The 13383-nt window shown below is 46.8% G+C and overlaps 1 protein-coding gene across 8 annotated transcripts in view; it reads right to left on the reverse strand.

Moving 5' to 3' along the window:
* The window catches only part of ARHGAP12 (Rho GTPase activating protein 12), a 99379-nt gene extending 86238 nt beyond the window's left edge, over window positions 1-13141 (reverse strand). For all 8 annotated transcript variants that reach the window (XM_073677624.1, XM_073677623.1, XM_073677622.1 and 5 more), the window contains exon 1: window positions 13003-13141. The gene's annotated coding sequence lies outside the window, so the exon portion shown is untranslated. The remainder of the gene's footprint in view (window positions 1-13002) is intronic.
* Window positions 13142-13383: the final 242 nt, after the last annotated feature.

Here is a 13383-nt window from a genome sequence, read left to right on the forward strand (position 1 = left end):
AGTGCCCATACAGAAGACTCGCACAAGACCAGACCACCCAGCCCGTGCCAGTACAGTGCCCAGAGGTGCCCGCTCCACAGTGCCCATACAGAAGGATAGCACAAGACCAGACCAGACCACCCAGCCCCTGCCAGTACAGTGCCCAGAGGTGCCCGCTCCACAGTGCCCATACAGAAGGATAGCACACAGCCCCTGCCAGTACAGTGCCCAGAGGTGCCCGCTCCACAGTGCCCATACAGAAGGACAGCACACTGCCAGTACCAAGAGGTGCCCGCTCCACAGTGCCCATACAGAAGGAAAGCACACAGCCCCTGCCAGTACAGTGCCCAGAGGTGCCCGCTCCAGTGCCCATACAGAAGGATAGCACACAGCCCCTGCCAGTAGTGCCCAGAGGTGCCCGCTCCACAGTGCCCATACAGAAGGATAGCACACAGCCCCTGCCAGTACAGTGCCCAGAGGTGCCCGCTCCACAGTGCCCATACAGAAGGATAGCACACTGCCCTTGCCAGTACCCAGAGGTGCCCGCTCCACAGTGCCCATACAGAAGGATAGCACACTGCCCCTGCCAGTACCCAGAGGTGCCCGCTCCATAGTGCCCATACAGAAGGATAGCACACTGCCAGCACCCAGTGGTGCCCGCTCCACAGTGCCCATACAGGATAGCACACAGCCGCTGCCAGTACAGTGCTCGCTCCACAGTGTCCATACAGAAGGATAGCACACAGCCCCTGCCAGTACAGTGCCCGCTCCACAGTGTCCATACAGAAGGATAGCACACAGCCCCTGCCAGTACAGTGCCCATACAGAAGGATAGCACACAGCCCCTGCCAGTACAGTGCCCATACAGAAGGATAGCACACAGCCCCTGCCAGTACAGTGCCCATACAGAAGGATAGCACACAGCCCCTGCCAGTACAGTGCCCATACAGAAGGATAGCACACAGCCCCTGCCAGTACAGTGCCCATACAGAAGGATAGCACACAGCCCCTGCCAGTACAGTGCCCAGAGGTGCCCGCTCCACAGTGCCCATACAGAAGGATAGCACACAGCCCCTGCCAGTACAGTGCCCAGAGGTGCCCGCTCCACAGTGCCCATACAGAAGGATAGCACACTGCCCCTGCCAATAGAGTGCCCATACAGAAGCCTCATAGAAGACCAGACCATTCACCAATGTGATTTACAGTTGAAACCAGAAGTTTCCATACACTATATATAAAGACACATCTGCATGTTTTTCTCAATATCTGACATGAAATCAGAATAAACCTTTCCCGTTTTAGGACAATTAGGATTACCGTAATTTTTTATATTTGCCAAATGCCAGAATAATGAGAAATTTTTTTCAAGTGTCTCCTACCCAATAATATGTAAAACCTGGAAACAACTTGGAAGACTGTGTTTTTCTTTGTTTTTTTTTTCAGACCCATTGACTTGAATGTGCAATTTTGATAAGCAAATCAAATTAAAAAAACAAACATTTCTCTGTTTTACTTTTAGTGGCCATGGAAAAGCGAGTGTGCTTATAGAATATAACGTGTACATGAAAAACACAGGACTTCTGAATGACACCCATTTGTTTCTCCATGCACAGTGACTGCTCCCAATATGTAAAACCTCCTGTGAGATCACCCATGTCTCCTCCCTCCTCATCATCACAATTTTAGGACTGGCTGTAAGTCAGCAGGTTATAGAAAAACCTCTCACTACACAAAGCCATGCCCTGTGGCTAAAACCATGCCCCTTCAGCAAACTGCCAGACTAATACGGAAGAGACTCAACTCCACGTTCCCTACAGGATTTCTACAAGATCTTTTGTTTTAGGTAGATAATATATATACACACACACACTGCTCAAAAAAATAAAGGGAACTCTTAAACAACACAATGTAACTCCAAGTGAATCAAACTTCTGTGAACTCAAACTGTCCACTTAGGAAGCAACACTGATTGACATTCAATTTCACATGCTGTTGTGCAAATGGAATAGACAATAGATGGAAATGATTGGCAATTATCAAGAAACCCTCAATAAAGGAGTGGTTCTGCAGGTGGGGACCACAGACCACATCTCAGTACCATTGTTTTCTGGCTGATGTGTTGGTCACTTGAATGTTGGTTGTGATTTCACACTCGTGGTAGCATGAGACGGACTCTACAACCCACAGAAGTTGCTCAGGTAGTGCAACTCATCCACGATGGCACATCAATGCAAGCTGTGGCAAGACGGTTTGCTGTGTCTGTGAGCGTAGTGTCCAGAGGCTGGAGGCGCTACCCGGAGACAGGCCAGTACACCAGGAGACGTGGAGGGGGCCGTAGGAGGGCAACAACCCAGCAGCAGGATCGCTACCTCCGCCTTTGTGCAAGGAGGAACAGGAGGAGCACTGCCAGAGCCCTGCAAAATGACCTCCAGCAGGCCACAAATGTGCATGTGTTTGCACAAACGGTTAGAAACCAACTCCGTGAGGGTGGTATGAGGGCCTGACGTCCACAGATGGGGGTTGTGCTCACAGCCCAACACCGTGCAGGACGCTTGCCATTTGCCACAGAACACCAGGATTGGCAAAGTCGCCACTGGCACCCTGTGCTCTTCACAGATGAAATCAGGTTCACACTGAGCACATGTGACAGATGTGACAGAGTCTGGAGACACCATGGACAGCGATCTGCTGCCTGCAACATCCTTCAGCATGACCAGTTTGGCAGTGGGTCAGTAATGGTATGAGGTGGCATTTCTTTGGAGGGCCGCACAGCCCTCCATGTGCTCACCAGAGGTAGCCTGACTGCCATTAGGTACCGAGATGAGATCCTCAGACCCCTTGTGAGACCCTGGGTTCCTCCTAATGCAGGACAATGCCAAACCTCATGTGGCTGGAGTGTGTCAGCAGTTCCTGCAAGATGAAGGCATTGAAGCTATGGACTGGCCGCCCGTTCCCCAGACCTGAATCCGATTGAGCACATCTGGGATATCATGTCTCACTCCATCCACCAACGTCACGTTGCACCACAGACTGTCCAGGAGTTGGCGGATGCTTTAGTCCAGGTCTGGGAGGAGATCCCACAGGAGACCATCCGCAACCTCATCAGGAGCATGCCCAGGCATTGTAGGGAGGTCATACAGGCACGTGGAGGCCACACACAATACTGAGCCTCATTTTGACTTGTTTTAAGGACATTACATCAAAGTTGGATCAGCCTGTAGTGTGTTTTTCCACTTTAATTTTGGAGGTGACTCCAAATCCAGGCCTCCATTGGTTAATAAATTTGATTTCCATTGATGATTTTTGTGTGATTTTGTTGTCAGCACATTCAACTTTGCACAGAACAAAGTATTCAATGAGAATATTTCATTCATTCAGATCTAGGATGTGTTATTTGAGTGTTCATAATATATATATATATATATATATATATATATATATATATATATATATATATATATATATATATATGTATATATATATATATATATATATATATATATATATATATATATATATATATATATATATATATATATATATATATATATATACTGCAGTCTGACAAACCACTGGGGCAGGTTGTCTCAGATTTGCTTTACTCAATATTTCTAGATTTGATGTATTCCTTTAAATAGGGCAAACTAGACCGCTGGGGGCTCTCGGAAACCCAACTGGGACCCACTGACACAGATTCATAGCAATCAGTTCACTGCAGAACGGTCTTGTAAGAAGAGCAAACTTGTGAGTTGCGACTGATACGAGAACATGATAGGAGTGATGATCGCTTTACAGAAAAAAAAAAAAAACACGATCGATTTACTGTTTAATGCAAACCAATATGAAATGTATAACTGCAGCCGACCGTCGGTGGTAAACAAAGTATAAAAAAAACTTATTCACCTACATGGTAAAAAAAAAAAAAAAAAAAACTAAGCATGAAAATAGACCCTACACAATCACAGGACCACAATACAAAGCACAATATGGGGCAGGGAGCAAAGAATGTCAAAAGAAAAAAAAAATCATCATTGGCTGCCATTCACAGTCACTTTGAAGTCCATTATTCAGCTCCTTTGAGGAGTTGTCTCACTAGGTCTTGTTACAGATTATGGATGTCATAGGTAGGGCTAGAGAGTAGAGGCGTTTGTGAGGCCAGGCCTTTCCATACACTACATGGGCAGAAATTCATTTAAATTAACTCTAAATGGTTTTAAGAGTACTTGGAGCAGTATCCGTCTACTTCCCCCTCTGGCAGCTGACAGAATAGTTACTACTTACTTTTCCCAGTCTTCTCGGCTATGCTATAATGTTACTGCTGAGGCGCTGCTCCTCCAGAAAGCCATTCCTATTGGCTGCTCTGTAGTGCACAGTCTGTGGCGAGAGTGACTGAGCATGTGTGACCTCCAGCACTCAGCCCATTCCATGGACTTGCACATTGCTATACACTCTGTACACCAGGTGGCGCCATACTCTTTACTGGATTCCGATTCTTCTATATAAAAGGGGACTGTAATGGCCATATGAGGAAAAAGCCGCCTGCTCCGCAGTAAATCCTCTGCTTCAGATGCTTTTTAAAAAGTGTAAGTGCAATGTGGTTGACACCTGAGATTTCTCAGACGTGAGAGGCTGCAAACCAAAGATATCAGATTGCAGACTCTGCTGAGAAGAAAACCAAATCTGACCACGTAGGTTGTGAGAAATGAGACGGTGGCAATAAACTGGTTTCTGGTAGCAGAAGTGTGTGAAGGGTGACAGACTCTCAACAGCCCCATGAAAAAACAGTAGCATGAATATTATCCGTGTGCCGTTCGTATTTTAATTGAGAGAAGATAAGATTTTTTTTTCCTACGTGAATAATAAATACAATGGAGATTCTAAAAGCTGACGTGGACCAAAAAATGAGTCCGGCGGGGCACTGTAAAGAAAAGAAAAAACAATTTAAGAAATAAAAGGAAAGATGTGGGAAGCCAGCTTAACTGCAGACCTCATACATTTATAAAATACAGGGATCTGGCAAAAAAAAAAAAAAGTGACGCTCATGGTCAACTCCAGGCCAAGCTGCTGAGGGCCACGTCTTCCATATCGAACACTACGTGCATGGAAATACTCATAGGTTTATCTCATGAGTACAGTTATTAGGGCACATTGATACCATAACAGGGGAGTCCTCCATTAAACACCCCCCCCACCCCAAGTCAAGATCCCCTAAAAGACTACTCTCTTTTTTGGCACCTATCCATGTGGTTAGCCATTTATCTGAGCGACCACAATGTAATACTGCACTTCAGAGTCAACATTTTACAGATTTCCCTGCAATATCAGCCAATAAGTACATGTTAAAAAAACAAATTGTAACATAAATAAAAACAAAAATTAATGACCACAGATCAGTTGACGCCACATTGGTGGCACATGGGTAAAAGTTCAACAAATGCACTGGGAGAAGAAAAAAAATGTTCTGACTTTCAAAAGTTGTTCTTATATCTGCTTTTCAGGAGAGCAGTGTTCCTCTGCCTCTCAGTTTCCTTCTTGCCGGGGGTCGTTGCGCTCCTGATGAGTGGCCATTCGGACGAGGTGCTGGCCCTAGCTGTGCTGTCTTCTATGGTGCCAGTGGAGGCCGTTTTCCCACTGTAGCCGGCCAGATCCAGCACCCGACCAGCGCTTACCCACTATAGCAAACTGCTTGCAAGCACGTGCTCCTGGCTTTATGAAACTGTCAGCACAAAATGACTGTTCAGACCCAGCACAGGTGCACCCATGTCTTGGTCAAACATTTAGGTGCACCTTCCCAGCCACTAGTTTTCCATCGATCTCCGCCATTCTCTGGCTTTATGAAGCCAGAGCTGTCTATTAAAGAGGAGGGTGGAGATATTGGGGAAAAAAAGTAGGTTGGAAGGTGCATTTAAAAGTTTGGCCCCACCATGATGCACTGAGCACCCGTACTGGGTTTTAACAGTCATTCTGTACTGAGACTGGCCACCTCTGACAGACTGCAGTGGTGGCCGGTTACCTGGGTAAGGAGCTGTACAAATATTAAAATTCATTCCATTCTTCAGAGGTAAATTGTAAAGTTGCTTGTTTTTACAAGTAGTTTGCAACTTAACCCCTTCAAAAAAAAGTCAGAATGGTTTATATTAGGGATGAGCGGACCCCGTGGAAGTTCAGGTTCTGGTACCCAACCCGAACTTTATTCCAAATTTCGGTCAGGTACCAGAACTGTACCTGAACTTGAAACAGAACCCGAACCCCATTTAAAACAATGGGGACCCGGACTTTGGAAACGGAAAAATCTCTCTCTCCAACTTGGACAACTGGCCAATATTTAACTGGTAACAGAATCATTAACCAATAGTTACTGGGGCTTAGCAGTGACCAGATCACCAAACTTTGGGCATCTCTGATGACATCGTGTATGCCTTATAGAAGAGACAGAAAAGTATAAAGCAAAATTATCCTTTAACCTCGCACCAAGTGTGAAGACAGTCGCTGAACAAAACTACCAGACCTCCTTCATATCAATTAGATAAGACATAAGGGTTTGTATACATAGGACGCATCATAAGGCTGCATGCCCACGATGAATTTTTCAAGTGTTTTTGCTGCGGAGTTTCTGCTGCGGAAATGCTTGGTAATACGTGCCCCATGGTCCCCAAGACAATCCGCATGTTCTGTGCTCATGTTGTGGAATTTTCCGCAGCGGATTTTGTGTGCGGAAAAATCCGCAGCATGTCCATTATTTCTGCGTTTACGCATGCGTAATTGCCTACTCAATGCATTAGAAAAAAGCATGGCAAACCCGCATGTCAAAAACGCGTGTAAAAATGCGCACGCGTTTTGTCTGGCAAGGACATGCAGAAATGAAGCGGAAATTTTCCGCTTCATTTCTGCATCGTGGGCACATAGCTGAAGACAAACTCTCCTTCCAGTGCCGTCGCGGATCCAGCACAGGTTACTCCGGAAGGACTGCTGCAGATTGCGATTGGTTGCAGCGGTGCTGCGACCTTTTAACAGAGCAGACACCACTTTTGGAGCCGGCACAGACCTGCAATGGATCCATGGCAGCACTGGAAGGTGAATATATTAGTTTTTTTTTATTCTAAAACTATCCATGCCTAAAAGAAAAATAATTATTTCACTGTCAGACGAAGCCTTTATAGAGGGGTAAATTGAGCCTAAAGTTAGGCCACTTTCACACCCCAGTGTTTTCTTCTGTGTTGAAAGGAAAACTAGGTCTGGAAGTAATTGAGAGCAGTAAGACATCTGCAGTATTTCTGGCCTTTATATGGTGAGGACCATGGCGACTTTTCCATGAAGAGCGGCTACATCTTATAAGAACAGACATCAATCGGAGAATAAGACTCTAAATAGAAATACTACAGAAATGTGGTTACAGAAGCAAATAATTACCAAAAATCTTTTATAGTGATGTGCCGTTTCCTTCACTGCCGAGCGCTGCTCCGTACAACAAACAGCAGCAGGTAGCAGGAAAAGGAAGTAATACTGCGGTTGCAAACCCTCGAAGGATGCCTGATTCAGATCTGACGGCTACATCTTGCGTCCTAAACCTAAAGTTCACAGACCATTAAAGATCCAAGCGTCAGTCACACCCCGGCTAGACATCAGAGCTGGCTGATAACAGGGAACAATAGTCAAACACAGCAAATGCTTCCAAGTACAAGTTTACGGTTTTTCATATTATATAAAAAAAACTGCATTAATCGGCAATTTTGTAATGGTTCGCTGTTTGTTAGGAGTCAGGAGGCTTCCTTGTACATTACATGGTCGGTTGATCCCATTGAAATTGGCAAGATCGGCAGAGTTGTATCCAATGTTTGTAAGGGTGTCATAAATGGAGTATAGTTAGACAGATCAAATGCTGGGGGCCTGGGATCTCTGCCTACAACCCTCGACCCGCTGTAAAAAATAAATTGAAGCAGGGTATCTGATGGAGAGCAGACATGGAGTGTGTACACAGGGTAATTAACAGGTAGCTGACAGTAGTTGGAAGGGCAAACTTGGACTGGGTATATCCTAATTACTAAAGAGGTGCTAATCAATGCAAGGTTCAGGATACTGCCCTAAGGCAGGTGGCATGGCTCCATATCAGAGGACTCTGACATGGCAATGGAAGTGCAATATTTTTCATGCCATATCTATAAAAGCCGAGTTTGACACAATCCATGGTTACAGACATGATCAGGAGTAAACATTCACATCTGTAGGTAAAATCGCAAACGTTTTGGCAGAGGCAGCCGACAGGAACGCAACGTCTCCCTGAATTATGGATGTAACATATTCACGTGTGAGGTGTATAGAATATGTGAAGTGTGTTTGGTACAATGACGGCCATGTTGGTTTTCTAGGAGGTTCCTAGGAGGAAATATGACCAACAATAGACATTCGGGACAAAACAGATTTAATCGCGTCCAATCAGCCGCCCTCCTCTGACCTCAGCAGAGGGAGGAGTGAGGGGTCTAGCAAGACCCTTTCTAACATCTCATCTACCGAATATCCAGGTCAGACCCCAGGAGAAGCAATGAGTATTGCAGATCTGTCCATATTTCCTGCAGGGCTCTCCTCTGTCAGAAGCTCGCACGGATCCAATTCATAAAGACTTCTTTTATTTTATACAGTTATTTTGTATTATTTCACTTTTTAATCACTGTACTTTTTATATTTTAAACCTAAAATTTAATAAGTTTGTTACTTGCTGCTCTAATCATACCCCCAAACTCTAAAGAGGGCGAGAACAGCCTGGTTGTGTTACCCTGTGTATGCCACAGTGCAAGAAAAGTACCTATCAGGTGCTCGGGAAAGCTGGGTGGCGTGTGTGCCCCAGTGCAGGCGTCCTACTGGACTATCAAAACGGCGCATTGTGGCAGTGAAACGTGTGGTGTGGAAGAGAGGACTGGGTGTGGGGTGAGCTTAGCTCATTGTCAGCCTATAGGTGAGTGGACGAGTGAGTGGGAAGTAGAGCCCCCTTTACAGTAGCATCCAGGGCGCACGTCGCGGGTGAGTGGTGTTCCTGACAAATGGGAGGCACCGTTGGGGTTGATCCTGACAAGGGGGCCTTATAAAAGACCCTCTTTTTTAACTTGACTATTTGAAGGTAGGTCATCTTTACTGGACACCCACCTTTAACTTAAGCGCCCCTCCAGAGAAATCCGTGTCCCCCCAAGAGCAATACTTTGTCACATAATGCTCCAGATGCAGCTATATATGCTTGCTTTATATTAGCAGGTATTTTCTGCACCTCTTCCCCTATTATGAAGGACTTGTGCCAGTGGGTGACTATGCCGCTGACCACCACATGGCATAGGCTATGACAAGTCTGACCGATCACCAGGCCTCCGCACAATATCACATTCCACTTTACGGTTTTTCTTTATGATAAAAAGGCACGAGTCGGCGCGGCCACTGAAAACCTCCTCCGTCCAAACGTCTCCATGCAAATTAAAATTCCTGCTGGCAGGAAGGGGGTTAAGCGGTTTGATAATAAAAAGAAATGCTCTCCCAAGCAACTGAAGCAAACACTAATGCCTGCGCCTCCCTCTCACCACATGTTGCTGCGTCCAGCTCCATGTGCCGCCTGTGTATCTAGTGCCGTCCGCATAACATTCCACATTACACAGCACCTCGGCTCAGGAATTCACTCAATTCATTTATTTTATTTTTTGCAGACGTAGCCCCCGCTGCACAGGAGACACTGGGATAATGACAGACGATGGTGTGCAGCGGCACCGGCGGAGTTAACAGCATTAATGCCTTGTAAGCCCCTTTGACAAAATCAACCTTGGACTGGACTCGCAGAGCAGCAAACATCCTTTTAGCGAGAAACGTACAAAATCCCTTCATCCTGTAATGCCGCTGGTCCAATACGGCCACTTACACATCTTTACAGTCACAATTCTGCGCGGAGGCGAGATTGCTGCCTGCGCTGCTGTACAATCGGCTCCTATGGATTTCACTTTATTAACATAAAAGACGTTATAAGGCGCGTTTCAGACCCAAGTGAGCGATGGCAATGACGCATGCACGATCAGCAAATAATGAGCAGGACACGTGCATGATACCTGCGTCGCGGCAGGTGTGCGGGGTCATAACAGCATCAACTATTTCGGAAAAGGCCAGGGTTACATGGTCACACATTGCATCTAATGACTGTCAGCAGGGCTGCAATGCAACTTACAACCCAGCTTTATCTTTGGTCAAGAGTAGTTTGTGCGTTCCAAAATCTTCACCGTGTGAATGGGGTCACTGGGTACATTCACATGGCGTCTTTTTCAGGTGGAAACCGCATCAAAGCATGCAGATCTATGCAACAATGACTTTCTGAATTTGTTCAGGCTTTTGAACATTTTTTTTTTTTTTTTTTTTTTTGTCTTTTCTAAAAACTCCAAGTGGTTAAAAGAAGTTACCAGACTATTCTTCAGGAGTCTTCAGCTCATAAGAAGTTCTGTACTTTAAAATACAAGTCGATGGGAAAACTCAAAAGATGCCGGAAGTCTTTTGGAGCGTTTTGCCATCATAGAAATTGCTAGTGGTCTCTTTTTTTCATGCCATCGAATAATAAAATAAAAAAACGACCAGAAAATGACAGTAGAAAAAGAATTCACAAAAAACATGGGATAACGTTACAAAAGAAAAAAAAACAGCGGCTAAACGCTCAGAAAACAGCCGAAAAAAAAACACAAGAAGTCGCTTCAAGGAGAAAAAAATGCAACACTTGACATTAGTCTTTATAGAAATCCTACGCAATTATAACCATCCATATCGGTGAATGTGGGGGGGGGGAATCAGATCGCTCTGACAACAGACACACACAGGTTGGAGACCGCCGCTTTAGAGAAGCACAATTTTGCTAAAGTGCCAATAGAGAAGAACCCCTTAAAGATAGACCCCCAATGCAAGCAAGTTGCTGACCAACTAAGAACGTACTGTATATGTAGGATCGTTGGCGGTCTGACTGACACAGGAGGGTCCCAAACTTCCTTGTGTGAATGGAGACATTTTACATGCGTGACGATTGATGACTTTGGTATCTGCAGAGGAGGTTACACTAGTCAGAAGATCTCAGTGATCATCGCTTTATCACCACTCCCGTGAATAAAACATATTTAGTTTGAGAACTCCTTTAATGTTGCTCCAAAAAAAGAGAGAGAGAGACAAGTTTTTTTGCCAGGAGAGGCTGTAGTACCGGTGATCTGCAAAACTTAAGGAATGAAGATAAGTATTAGTAATATACAAAAGCAAACAGAGGCCCGGAAGCTGCAGAAATGTAAAGTCACAACACGCAGTGAATGACAGAGCACTGCAGCGGTCGTATTACTCCATCGCTCTGAAGATGCCACAAGAATGAAGGAGAAAACCGAGCCAGTGCAATCCGCAGTATTAATTAGAGAACGCATGCAGATGAAGCAGTGCCGACCGTGACATCACCAGGACCTGCTGCATTATTTCTCCACTATCAAGAGGTACTTTATTAGGGAAGATGGAGAGCAGCCTGAAAGGGCAGCTGGCGTCTCTGCAATATGTGAACGGCCCAGTGATTTCACAGTGCTCCATTTCATGTTTTACTATCATTGCAAAGTTACTGCAGAGAGAATGCGTCCCATCACCTACAGCAGCGGGGCCATCATGGAGGGTCTGCAGGGTGGTAATGTGCTGCGCAGGGCAGAATTTACCAGTGTGTCTTGATGAAGAACATGATTTATGCTGCAAATCCATGAGAATCCGGAGCTAATTTTGCCAAGCAGTTTACAAAACAGCAGCACAATTTTCCCAAATTTAGCCTGAAAGGTTAGACGGAACAAACAAAGCTCCCATTAAAGGGCCATTCCCATCTCAGCATGGTGGCATGGACTTCTGGGATGCTGTGCGCTGTCACTCACTGTGCAGGGAAGCTGCAGCACAACAAGTGAAGCTCCATGCCCGGCCGAGGGGTCCGCGGCATCCAGTGCTGAATTACTGCAGTCTCTCCACCCTCATGAGTGGTAGGGGTCCCAGAGGTCATCTCTCCACCGATCACAAAGTGACAGTACTGCCTTATAAAATGCCATTTACGCTTTATAAGCCAGGAGAGAAGAAGTGCATGGGTCTAACCTCAGGGTCCCCTAACTCTTACTGAGGACGAGGGCTCCAGCTTTCCAGGCTAAAAAATGGAAATTAATGAAAACTTATACAGTCTCTCAACCAAATAGATGAGCGTGCGCTATCACTATTGGCGTGGGACCATCAGAAACTAGCAAATGAGCAAACGGGAAAACAGGTGCACACGTCACAGTTTTCTGGCCACTAGGTGGCATTGTGGCGTACAAGTGGTGGGCACATGTGGGCCCTCTATGAGCAGGACACAGCGGCCACTTGTGTTGGTTCACCAAAGCGGCTTTTAGTGTCAGAGTGGCACAAGGAACAGACGTTACGCCCCCTCCTATCAGGAGTTGGCCATTGGCTACAGGTGACAGCACCATCCGCAGTCACACTAACGTAAACCTACGTGCATACATATGGAGCCACTCTACAGTGATGCCAACGCCCAGGGCTGGCAGATGGGCACAGCGGGCATTCTAGGTGGACAACAAGGACGCTGGCAGAGCACCGGCTGTAGAGGTGCTGGCAGTCCCACCCCAGTGAAGTGAATGGGACTGCGTGTTCTCTGCAGTGTGGTGGGCACATAGGACGTCCCCACACGTCTCAGTGGCCATCACCCGGCCCCTCTGGTCACATTACAGGGCACCTGCAGGTGACACAGGGACATGGCTGGGTGGAGGGAGCTCCTCATTCCTTCAGGTGAGAGGAGGAGGAGGAAGTGTCCGCTCAGCACAGGACACAGGAAGACAATGACAGCCACATACACACTGTACACAAATTTGTTTTGTCAGATGCGACTTTCCTCTCTTTGTGACCCCCGTCCCCTCCCGTAACTTCTGGCAGCCCCTCTTCTAACAAAGGTTTAAGAGCCGCTTCCCTTCTCTCTCTCCCCGACCTTTCACCGTCTGCCACTTCTGCTCCCGGACTTACCGCCTTCTCAGCGACCACAGCGGTGTCCCCCGCTTCCCAGACGACCTTCTGCGAACGACGGCAGCGCGGTCGGAGCAGCAGCCGCAACGGCGACCACTTTGAGGAAGTCAACACGCAGCAGTCGCCCGTGTGCTCTGCTGCGGCCCCGCCCCCCGAGTGCTGCGGCCGCGCTCCGCCTCTACACGTGACGTCACGCTGAGTGCCCGCCTCTGTCGACGAAGCTCCGCCCGCTCGTCCCCGGAACTTCTCTGTGTATGGAGAGGATTCCAGTGTGCGCGGCGCTGAGAGCGGACACCTGCACAGAAAGCCGGCAGAGTCCTGCGGAGAGTGCGCCTGCCAGAGTCCTGCGGAGAGTGCGCCTGCCAGAGTCCTGCGGAGAGT

This window comes from Phyllobates terribilis, unplaced genomic scaffold, assembly GCF_046119375.1.
Source record: "Phyllobates terribilis strain yellow unplaced genomic scaffold, ASM4611937v1 Scaffold_4__5_contigs__length_816908805, whole genome shotgun sequence".
Classification (NCBI taxonomy): Eukaryota; Metazoa; Chordata; class Amphibia; order Anura; family Dendrobatidae; genus Phyllobates; species Phyllobates terribilis.